Raw genomic sequence first — 13,134 nt, forward strand, 5'->3', positions numbered from 1 at the left:
ATACGAAGCTTGCAATTTGAGACATTTTTTTGATAATTTACAATTTCAACTGTTTTAATTAATAAATATGTATCTGAAAACATTAAAAATAAAAAAATATTTTTTTAAGTCAAAGATAAACTTACAATTGTATTTTTTTTATAAAATCCGAATTTGTCACAGAGCCACATCTTATTATTACAATATATTTAATAGTCATATTATTAATTATTAAAATTTAGTTTATTAAGTTTTCTATATTTTCTCGTACATATTTTTGACTAATTCATAGTTTTATGATGTTTTATATTTATTTTTAAAACATCGATTTTTACAAAAATATAAGTGCGTATTACTTGAAATCCTTTTTTAAATCTTATATAGGTATGGTCCTAATATTTAAGCTATATTTGATATTAATAAAATGGTAATACTACCTACCGACAGAATATAAATTTCCAATACTTTTCTAAAATCATTAAAAAGATTTTTTTAGATATTTTTTTGATTATTTAAAAGACTAAAAAGTTAAAAAAAAGTTAAGAAAATTATTATAAAATTGCATCTTTCATATTTTACCGCTAGATGCCTCTAGTAAATGCAATGTAATTTTTTTGTTAAAAATAATTATAATATAAATAATAAATTCTCACTTTCATGTTGATTGTAGTTGGTTTGTTGTTATCTATATGCAATGATGTTATGGAAACTGATACATATCTTAAATCTCCATTCATTTTTATATGATTTTGATTTACAAAACAAAAGATAATTATTAAAATAATTAACGGTTACTTATAAAATAGCACTGCTGCTCAAAAATTAGGGAAATACGCATTTTTGAACGCATTGACAGTGCGTAGGTAGGTATAATTAATTATGGTGATATGATAGCATAAAACGAGATTTTGATTATGTGATATTATTAATAATTTATAGAAAATAAATTACAAATTAATTGTGGTACATACTAAAGATTGTACAATTGTCGTATTGTTGATTAAGTAAACTTAATTCAAAGATAAATGATATGCGATTGTGAATATATATTTTTTCCAATGATTCATTAGATATTAGTTTTACTTTGGTGCCGTCTTTTATCAAAGATTCGTCATATAGAATTCAGTGCTTCCCAAACTTTTTCTTCCCCCGACCCCTAAAATCTGAAAAAAATATTTCTCGCCCCCCATCCGGTAAAAGTATTGAAGCTTGATTTGATATAAATAAAAAGGATTTCAAGTTATACACATTTATATTATGTTTTATAAAAATGGATGTTTTTTTTTAAAATAGATATAAAAAATAATAAAACTATAAATTAGTCAAAAATCTCTTAAGCCATGCTTAGAAAACTTAATAAACTAATTTTTAATAATAAATATGACCATAAAATATATGTAATAATAAGATGCGGTCCGATTCAACAAATTCACATTTTATTAAATTTTTTACAATTGTTAGTCTATCTTTGACTTAAAATAAAAAATATTTTTCTTTTTAATGTTTTCAGATACATATTTATAAATTAATACAGTTGAAATTGTAAATTATCAAAAAAAATCTCAAATCGCAAGCTTCGTATTTTTCCGCTAGGTGCCTCTTTAAAAAAACCTGAGTAAAGGCTTCACCTTAAGTAAATACCTACATATTATATTTATCACAAACAAAATAAAATAAGAAAAAGATAGTAAACGTGAAGCTTACAAAAAAAATAGAGGATGTGGTTGCATATTTACATAATAAATCAATATCTTGTTCAATGTTAAAAAAAAATATATAGAGATTATCTACAACGTTTAAGGAGTGTCCAGGATCATGGTTTGAAAATACAATAAAAACTCAATTTTGACCTTCGACGAGCATGTCCCCCCTTAATAAGTTCAATATTATTATATTAAAGGAAGGAAGTGATAAAATGAAATTTGTCATACCTTATGTTCATAATTAATAAATTTAATTGTATTATTGCCAATGTTTACCAAACGTTCGTATAAGTGGCCCCTTAGGCAATAACCAAAATTGTTTGACGCACTATTCTTAAATATAACACTATGTTATGAGAATTAATTAATTGTACGCATTGTCAGTTGTAGTACACGCGTGTTTCCCTAATTTTGTGGACAGTTGGGTATTTTCTAATTAGCATATACTTAAAGTATGGATTGTCTTTTGATTTATAAAATAAAATCATATAAAAACAAATATATATTTTACAAATGCATCAGTTTTCATAACAATCTTGTGTAGAGAAAACGACAAACCAATTGCAATCAACATGAAAGTGAGAATTTGTTATTATTATATGTATATTGTTTTTAATATAGTTTTTATTTTATTGGTTTTAAGCCAGTGAACTATTGTATTTTTTGTAAACTACTTAGTTACCTTATCTGCATTTTTAAATTATTTCACTCATACAAATATTTATTATACTTATTTAAAACATCATAACGTTGTTTGTTTGTACATACAATGGAAATGTGTTTAATATCCATTTCTTGAGCCGTATGTGCTGATTTGATAACAATTATAACATGTTGCTTTTTCAATGATCCGACAGTACTTATGTAATTAAATTTACTCAAATACTCAATTTCAATTTACAGAAATAACTATTATAACTAAAATTTAACTACTACTACTACATCACCATGCCTTAAAGGTTCATAATATGGACCTCCACAGAGTGGAGGTAGTATTGACAGATTATGTTTTTAAGTGAAATGGATGTTGGCCACTTGCTCAACATATTAAGGTCCATACTCTGACTTCAAAAACAAATCGAAAAACGATATGTGTATTTTCCAGACCCAGGATTTGAACTTGGGACCCACGACATTAAGCCACTCGGCTATTGTGGGTGTCAAAATTTAGCAATGATACATAATTGTGCAATAATTCAAACATTATTTATTATAAATTTCGATCATAATTCAAAATTTTATTTGGTAGATACTCACCTGAACGGCACTAAAATATTCTACAAATCAAATTATTTACAAAATACCATATTCCATAGACTGTATTATGTTATGTCAATGAAATATTTTTTTACAGTTCATTCAGTTTCTCTTCTTCGTGGCGTTTGTGATCGTAGCTGTCGCAGCACTTCCATATAACCCGTACAGTAAGTATTTATCTTATTTTTGTAATAATTTATTTTTACATATTTACTAATTATTAATTAATTATTAAAAAAACCCCAATATATTGTTTTTACACGTAAGGGTCCAGAGCAAGGGGCGAATGGATTGGACAAATGGCTAACAACCATTCAAAAATACTGCTAATATAACCTCCACCACATTAATGCAATTGTTTATTTTACTGCCTAGAAGCAAGAATAGTGATTTACTTTTTTAAATATTGTTTTAAATCTCCCATTTTTACATCGTTTTTATTAGCTCGTATTCTTGTTTGTCCGGTGGTTGTGTGTCCAGTACAAATCTTGCAATCTATTTTTAACTAATTTCTCGACTAGCTAGATATTTGAAACTTTTAGAATATATCAGAGCTCGATGCCAATGCATTCTTTTAATACTCTCAGCCATCTTTAAGCAGAATTGAATTCATTTTCAGTTAATTCTGTTTTGTATGGAAAGTTATTTCAGAAAAATCCGTAAAAAAGTAAAAGACTATTATTGGTTGCTAAGGGGGTGGTCCTAGCAACTAAATTATTAATATATACGTGCGTTACTATGGAAATCAAAATGAAATATCAAAATGAAATGTCAAAATGACATTTCGTTATTCTATATTCGTTTGTTTGTTTTTTATTTACTTCATATCAAGTACAAGTTTGAGCATATTGAGCATAATAATTCAACAAAAAATTCAAAAAACGTTGTATTTAAAAAGTTCTTTTTATCTTTTGTAATTATTATGATATATTTTACACACGTAATTATTATTTCTTTACATACTAAAACTAATAACATATAAATATAACAATGAGATATTTACAAATATTTAGAGAACGACATAATATTATTTAAAATAAAATATATATTGGAAAATTAATATTGAATATACATAATTAATTTAAAAACACCTTAGATAATTATAGGTACACTAGATTTTTTTTTTTAAATACGACATACGATGGGACTTACACATTTAACCACTAAATTTGCGCCAATGTGCTTTACCAATTAATCTGCGGGCGTCCTACTTAATTAAAATGAAGTTAACTAGTAGTTTTTACACAAGATTCTTATCAAACCGCGTTAATGTTTGTTCTGTGATTCTGTATGATTCTCAAATCTTGTGAATTATTCGTTAAATAAAAGAAATAGTTTATTGAAACTGTTATTATTAGCAATCACACATGATAAAATTGTGGAGAGAATTGATTAAATCATATTAAAATAATAGGTGAATGGTGCATTTATAGTTGGAGCCTGATTGTTTAATATACTGTTAAACGTATACTTTCACTAAATTTTATGTAAAAAATTCATGATTCCTAATTCTGTTACTGGATATCCCTAGTAGCATTACATTAATTCTATATTTAAATATAATATGTTTTTTATTTAACAGATCCAACTGTTCTTAAGACAGAAATATACATCCATGGCCATGAGTACGTCCCCAAAGATGTCGTCCCCATTAAAGTTATCCCTGTAAAGTATGAACCCGTAGAAGAATACGCCAAAGGGTGGGTGGACCCTCACGCTTACTACAAATGGTAAATGACATCATGACCATCGTGTTGAAAGTGAACTATTTCAACAATTATTAAATTAATAGAACATACTAAGTATGGAATATATATACGAAAAAATCATATGATGATATTATTGTAAATCCTTTATTTATCTTTGTATTTATTTATTACAATACAGCTATTGTACAATGATCTTATATTGTATTATGTAATAAACTAATATTGTAAAATAAAATTTAATTGATTAAAGTAACATATTATATACAAGCTACAATAAACAAATTAATTACCATTATGTATTCATTTTTATTCTTTATTTCGTACCTTCTCAAAATAAGAAGTTTTAGATAAGGGAGTCACACACAATCTTGGGTATTCTTGATGAAAACGAAAACTGATAGTATAATATATGAGGTTGAAGTGAGAGTAAAGACTATATATAACATGATATATATTTTCTATACTATAATTTGAAAAATATAATATTTGGATTTGGCTATATTTGTACTGTCCTTCAGTCTTTCTTTATAAAAATCCACACGCGCAGTCGGATTTCGACAAAGTTTGGAGAGTAGATGGAAGCTGACGAGCCAGAGTGCGTGGTCGGGCACTCTGCAGACAGTTTTATGGTTTTTGCAGAAAAAGGCCGTTGCGTACAGGGCCTTGAAACGCTGAAGTTAATGCTGCAAACCCCATTTTTATTGTAAATGTCGCTAGAATGTGTACATTAAAAAAATATTGGTGTTTTTTTCAGCTTGAACAGAGGTCAAATAGCAAAGTTAGATACAAATAATTGTGTTATTAGAATCGTTAATCGGCAGGTTGGCGCGGGCGACGCGTTACGCATGCTGCCACATTAAATCGGAATGTTTTACTCACGGACAATATTGTATGTAGCGGCATCAAGAGTGGGGAGTAGTAAAAATCTATATATTTTAGCACCAAATGGAAAAGCCACAAACATTGTATATCAAAAAGCCCAGGAATGATGGATTGGATATTTATATTATAGATAGATATTTATATTATATATAAAAGCCTTAAAGTAATAAATTGAAAATGTACAAAAATATACTAACTATATTATTATGTTAAAAATAAAAATCTCTATATTATATTTTTTTACTTTTTTAAATTCAATCATTTGCACTCTACGTATTAAATTTAGAATTTTTATTTTCAAATATTTAACCATTCTACTCCCGGGCAGCGCCGGGTGATATACTGCTAGTTAATAATAAATTTGAAAAATACCTTTATATTGATTGAAGTTACTCATAAGTAATTATAATAAACGGTTTAAATTGTACTGTTATTTACTATCATTAGTTCTAATACTTCTCAAATGACTATTGTAAGTGGTTTCATATTAGGGAATGCCAGCTCATTCTTTTCTACCACTCATTGAAGAGGGAAAAAATATTGGTATGCCTAGGACCACTACAAGGAAAAATCATAAAAAAATAACTGATTTATTAGTAAGCCTAATAATTTCAAGTTTTGTCAATATTCAGACTGGCATCATGTATGTATATCACGTTATCAAGTATCGTTTCATAAAATAAAGAAGCCAACATTACATGTATATATCTATATACTATGATATAAAACAATTTAAAGGGTCGTTAAACGGCATTTTTAATAGAGGTAATTAATTATTCGATTATATATTATCTTAAAAATGAAATAAGTCTATGTATTCACTTCTGTAGATTAAAAATTATCTGAAATTGATGACTATTTAAGAATCGCCCACGAAGACAGTCGAATCGAGTAGCGGCCGCATACGAAGACGGTACAGTTTCCGTTCCGTGTGCACCACACATTTTGCACATACGACTACTGCACCCCTATGTTATAAGGGTTTACTCATCGAGGCACATACAATAATCTTGTGTGCAGAAGGTAAAAGGCTATAAGTTTTAAAATATTTAAAATAGTTAAACTGACCATATAAATGAGAAAAAGGATGAGTTGTGTAACTCCTCTGAATTAAGGACCAGACCTTGCAGTTCCCATACAATTTGGTCCAAAAATCAATCTTCTTTTTGCTCTCCTGATAAGTAGAAGTTTTAATACATATTGCCCCTTTCCTATCACACTAAGATTGTTATACGAACTATTAAATATAAAACACATACACGATACCCAAGACATGAAGGTTTGATTCCTGCGGGGTGTCTTACTTTTTTCTATTGGTTATAATATATTTTCTCAGAAGTGATTTTAAAATTATGTATGTTCAATAATTAAAATATAACATTCTTAAATCTTGTGAATTACTCGTTGAATAAAAAAAAATAGTTAATTAAAAAATATTAGAAAGTTCAAGTAAGTTACAACAAAAAAATTTGGAGTGATCCGTGACGTCGGTTATTAATTAAAGTAATACCTACGTTGATTTAAAATACAAAACCCGATCGCCAATAGTAGTTCAATTTGGAAAGCGTTTCAGTGAGTATTATAAAAACCAATAGTTAAAATTTGTCGCAATTAAGTATGACTCTTTAAGCACAGTTGTCTATTTGCGTGGGCGCGATACCCGAGATAAGCAGGTTCGATTCATGCGGGGTGTCTTATTTTTTTCAAGAAAATTTTTTCTATTGGTTAAAATATATTTTCTCAGAAATGTTTTCAAAGTTATGTATATTTTTACTTGTTTTGACTTATCCTCCTTTTCCTCATGCATAACATGGTTTCACACACACAATGATCGCACGGTAATTTTTAAGGAGTCACCAACTACTATAACTTAGTACCAAAACTCTATCCACAGTATATCAATCTGCAAAGTCATTTACTGGTGGGGTTTAAAAGTGTAATATTTGACAGTACTATCACAGACTAGTAATGTTAAACCTAATAATATGTTTGTGGCGGGCGGTCAATGACTTCAAGCCTTGTCACCATTATTTCAACAGTGCAAAAATTAGCAAGTCATTAAACCATCGCAAAATCGTCGCATCTACAGTCAGCATATTCTACACGCGTGACATTCTTCGATGGAATTGAAACGTTCGAAGTGCAATAATGCAGAGGACAGGAGATTTCTCAATAAATGCAAACTTCATCAGCAATGACTCACAATTTACCGAATATTCATACATATAATTAGCGGGTAGTTGACGAGTTAGTCAGTCTAAATACCTATTACAATCAATCTTCAAAGTCCGATCAGTAAGCTTCGTGTCAGTCACTCCGCACCACATTATGTTCCACCGAGACACGGACCTCGGAATAGTATCATAAGTATTGTAACATAACGCTCTTGTAACATATTCTTGTACTAACTGTTTACGCTGCGAATAAAACTCGCTCCTTCATCCATCGGAGCAACCACCAAATCTCTCCTCCTGAGGATTATCCATCTACACCTCCTGGTCATCCCCAATCATAGCGATCTCGGCCTTCAACAACGAGACCCACCAAATATTTGCTAATTTAAATATATAAGCAAATCAAGTATGGTCAGGCCCAAATTTATGCTTTTTTAAAGCTCTCAGCTGAGAGAATCAACTTATTAAAATAGCAGTTTACATAATATTGAATATTTTCATGTGTTTTCTTGAAATTTTGCTGTCCATACATGTATTTCAACCGCGAATGTTTTAGCTGCGAATATTATTCGCAGATCATAACATCTGAGCAGTATGGAAACTTCTGTAAACATACTACTTTATTAAACTATTTATTCAATGAATAGTTCACAGATTTAAAAAATGTAACATTCTTTTATTGAACATACATAATTTTGAAAACACAAAACACGAAAAATATAAATAACCACTAGAAAAAAGCTTTAAAATAAAAACGACACCAAGCAGGATTGGAACCTGCGCCCCTTGGGAATCACGCCCACGTGCACTGACCCCTATGCTAAACGTGTTTTATTTAATTAGTTTTTACAATACTCTCTGAATCGCTTATTCAATTGCGTTACTTATTGACAATCGGATTTTATGTTTTAATGAAGTTAAATAATTTAAAAAAAAAACAAGACTAAGTTTGAGTGGGGTCAAGAAAGAGAAAGCGATGCAATATTATATTGATTGCTTGATAAAAATAGATTTCAGATTTATATGTTTCCGCGTCTTAAGCGTCGGCCTATAACGTCGTGGGTCCCAGGTTCAAATCCTGGGTCTGGCAAGTACACATATTGTTTTTCAATTTATGTTTGAGTCAGAGTATCGACCAAGTAGGCTGAGTGAGTGGCTACCATCCATTTCTCGTAAAACCAAAAATCTATTAATTCAAACCTCTCATAGGCCCGGCCCATTTGTTCTTATTAGATTCGGACATGGTTTAAAATAAAAAGGTTTCCATTATTGGGTACAACTGGATTATTAACATTACGTACCTGCTACCCATTTAATGTAAAAATGAACAGAAATTAGCAAATAAATAAAAAAAACGAGTTTTAATAAAATTTATAATTGCGAATTCAACATTATAACACATTTTAAATTGACAAAGTAAAGTTTTGCCATTATAAAGTTAAACGAAAAAAATAATGTCTTAATCTATATTCTATAATTTGTAGGCAGATGTTTTCTAGTACTGGTTATATTATGTTGTGGTTATTATTTTAACCACTGTTTACCAGTGGTGTTCATAGTCATGAGGGTGTTCATCCCATCCTCCATGCTGAACTGGTAGCAATCCTGGTATGAATTCGGGGACTTCTTCTTTTACTAAGATTTCTTTCTTCAGAACAGGAACTGGAAAAATAAGTTTGAAATCAACCACAAAAATATGTGCATAAATTCCAGGTAATCAAACATTCGTCACCTTACTATTTAAACCTCGTAAGTCTGTTTGAGAAGAATGTTGAGGGGAAAGAAAAAACGTTATAAAAACAATATTTTAAGCACCTCTCTAATCGATGAATCTGCTAACACTGGTTGTGAAATACGAGGTTTTAATTCCATGTTTGAAACCACGAGACTTACAAGTTTTTATAATTTTTCGATAGATTGACAGCATACTAGTCTAGAGAACAAACTTTATTTTTCTATACTATCGGACTAACGAGGTCTTAGTAGTAAGGTGACTAAGGTCATAATGTGTCATGGCGTCCATATAATGGTAAACCTATAAAATTTCATTCCCCGACCATTCATTTAAAATTTTGAAATTGTAAATGTGTCTAAAAGTGTGCGAACGGTACCATATAAATTTAATAATAATAAATGAATAATTATTATGAACTTAAAATAACTTATCAGTTATTTTATAACATTTATTTTATAATTCTACTGTACGAAAGGATATAGTATTCCCAGTAAACATTTTCATTTGGTGGCAATACATACAGTTATATTATGACTAACTTCACTTCAATCACTTCTATTATGAGATGTCAAAACGGAATAAGAATAAATGACAGAAATGAAAATGGATTTATTGATATATAATGGATATATGATATGTACACTATTGATGTTTGAGACTTTTGCTTTGTTTATTACAGTTATTTTTGATGTAAGCGAAATACAAGAGCATTGTACCAGTAACCTACTATCTAGCTAGATTAAAGACTATGGATCAAAATTATACGTATTTTGTAAACCGCACGACTAGGAACTATTTTTAAAGTTCGCAAATGTTTTACAGAGTCTACAAAATGAACGAGGGTCTCAAGCAAACGTTTGTTGTAATGAATGCATTATTAAAATGACATTTGAAAGTGACAGATGAAGCAGCCATTTTGAATGACGCGTGACGTCAGATTGCTTACGTCACAAACAGTGCTATACGCTATATGGTGGAAAATCGTTTAAATAGCTTATAAAGAATTTGGTAATCTCATACATATGGCCCTATGACACATGCTTACACAGGGATATCAGGAGCTAACTATTACACAGTCAATTAATAGCGGTGTCACCAGCTTTTAGTTTTCTCAAAAAAATGTAATAAAATGATTCGGTATTTTGATAAAATTTTCAATTTTCCTAAAGACATAAAATAGCTACAACAATTGTGAACAATCCCGAAAATCAAAATAAAATTTTTGTACCGATTGGTATTTGAGCACCCAACTTTCAACGGATATTTTATTTAAGGGGGGATATGCTCAGAGTACGTCAAAATGGAGCTTTTATGCTATTTACAAAGCATGATCCTGGACATTTCTTAAATGTTGTAGATAATGTATTTACATAATTTTGAAGCCTTATTTTCCTTTATATTTATTTTAAACATTTGATACTTTTTATTTATTTATTAATTTACTCTAACTTGCTTATTGTTTAGTTATGTTTATTTACTATCATCATTAGTATGGCAAAAGTAATCCGCAGTTGTTTGGTATCATTTACTCGTATTAAAACAGGCATTGTAGTAAATATTACTAATACAACTGCGAATCGGCTTTGCCATACCCATACTAGCATTGTAAAATGTTTCCAGCATATATACGCACAGTGTATGATATATATATATATATACAGTGACGTCCCGTGGGGGTAGACAGATTGAGCGGCGCTTGGGGGTGGCAGTTACTCGAAGGACGGCAAATCGAAGAAAATCATTTTGTATATATATATATATATAGCTACTTAAACTTAGTAATAAGATAATAGTAATAATAAGATATCTAGTTTACTTCCGTTGCCCTTCGATGTCCTTGCTGACCAGAAACGACACGTGTAGATTTGCGAATAATTATTAATATTAATAATTTGGTATTTTTTTAGTAATGTATCCATGCAACCCATTTCTTAGATATTGGACTCATGAAAGGTGATAAAAATAATGTATAAAAAAATGAGGCGGCATGTAGGCGCTGCCTAGGGGCGGCATTTTATAAAGAGACGTCACTGTATATGTAATATTTTATATAGATATTATAATTTTATATAATATTTACCATATTCGTCGTATGGATAGGCTACTGCTGCGACCACGAAGAAAACCACGAAGAAGAGGAATTGGAAGAACTGTGAAATACGACATAAAAAAATTAAGTGAATGCCAATTAGGTAGAAATAGGTACCATTATATAAAGTAAAATTGTAGGTATCTTAATAATACATTAATTTTCCATATATTATTTTGAACTGCCTTTCGTCACAAAATTTAAAATAAAAAAACACTATTAATAGATTTTCGGAAATAATTAAGCACACAAAAAATATACACATTGATTTGATGTTATATTGTGTATTAATAAGATTGTGACTAAATAATTAAAGGCATTTAAGAGAATCAAAACCATCTATTATGAGACATATTATATTATGACTTTAAACATATTGAAATAAAAATGTAAAGTATTTTCAACGATTAGGTTCTTATCACTCTAATAAAACTATATATTGAAATTGTAGAAACTTAAAAAAGCTTTAACGTTTACTCACTTTCATATTGTACTTAGTTTCTTTACTGTTTTCGTCTATGCAAACAAATGAACTGATAATTTTCCAAAAAAAACCATTGTTTTTATACGATTTTAAGTTTCACAATTATTGCCTTGAGATAGTTACTTAATTGTTTCTTGTAAATACTCATTATAAGAAGATATTATAGTGAATTTATAAAGTATGCATTTAATGAATCAATAATGACTGTAATTCACTGTAATCAAAGTGCGTATGTAAATATTTTTAATAACAAACTGCATTTTAATGCATTTTAAACCGGTTTAAAAGACTTATCGGTATTTGTCTAGAGATAATAATTGTGTCAAATAACTATGATGCGTAATATTATTATTGCAGTTAAGAATATTGTGCAATAAAATTTTCTGATACATATTCTCTTCTTCGGCCATATCCGCCTCTTAGTTGGAGCATATGGACACCATGCGGCACCTTCAAGAATCCCTGTCGCTAGCCAGTCTTCTTGCTTTCCATTTCAACTCGTGACACTCAGTATACGGATACATAGGGCGCTTAACGTCAGCGGGCAGCAGAGCCAGTCCAAAAAGATTTTTTTCCCTTTTTCTCTAAACTTTCTTCTTTAATCACTACGGTGCATGGTTGTAGCATCAGTCCCGTGCGGCTCCACTTTGTGATGGAATGAGCACTTAAAATCACTTCTTTCAGACACGTTTATAGCGTCATGGAAGGCGGCTGTGCATATCCACGGCTGTAAATACATGACGGGTGGTGGTGGGAAAACAATGTAGGTCAAACCAGTATCCCATAGCTCCGCCATATATACTCTATAAATAGTATTTAGCGGCCTTCCAGGCCGCCGGAATCCGGTCAGCTTTAAGAACAGGCAAGCTAGGGTGAGGTTCTAGAGGAAATAAGAGAACGCACCAAGAAGCCTCTCATCATGCTGAGAGTGAAGAGGTGACGTTGGACATATTCTCAGTAGATGACAATATCAGTGTGCCGCCACTGTACCATTTGCATTTTATGTACCTAACCGATTTTTTTTTATTTTTTTTAAACGGTACATGTTCAAACACGCGCGTTAACATAATTTTTACTCCCTTCTTTAATTATAGTTTGTCAATTTATGGCTACGGCCGTATG

General features: G+C 30.0%; 1 long non-coding RNA gene across 1 annotated transcript; it reads right to left on the reverse strand.

The window, feature by feature from the left end:
* Positions 1-9,195: 9,195 nt before the first annotated feature.
* LOC147074299 (uncharacterized) lies at positions 9,196-12,039 on the reverse strand. Its single transcript, XR_015070290.1, has 3 exons — positions 12,010-12,039; positions 11,520-11,589; positions 9,196-9,366 (listed from the first exon to the last, which is right to left on the reverse strand). It is a non-coding gene; the product is annotated as an uncharacterized LOC147074299 (long non-coding RNA).
* Positions 12,040-13,134: the final 1,095 nt, after the last annotated feature.

Source organism: Rhyacophila brunnea, unplaced genomic scaffold (genome assembly GCF_057557595.1).
Source record: "Rhyacophila brunnea isolate RB1 unplaced genomic scaffold, BYU_Rbru_1.0 scaffold_16, whole genome shotgun sequence".
Taxonomy (NCBI): Eukaryota; Metazoa; Arthropoda; class Insecta; order Trichoptera; family Rhyacophilidae; genus Rhyacophila; species Rhyacophila brunnea.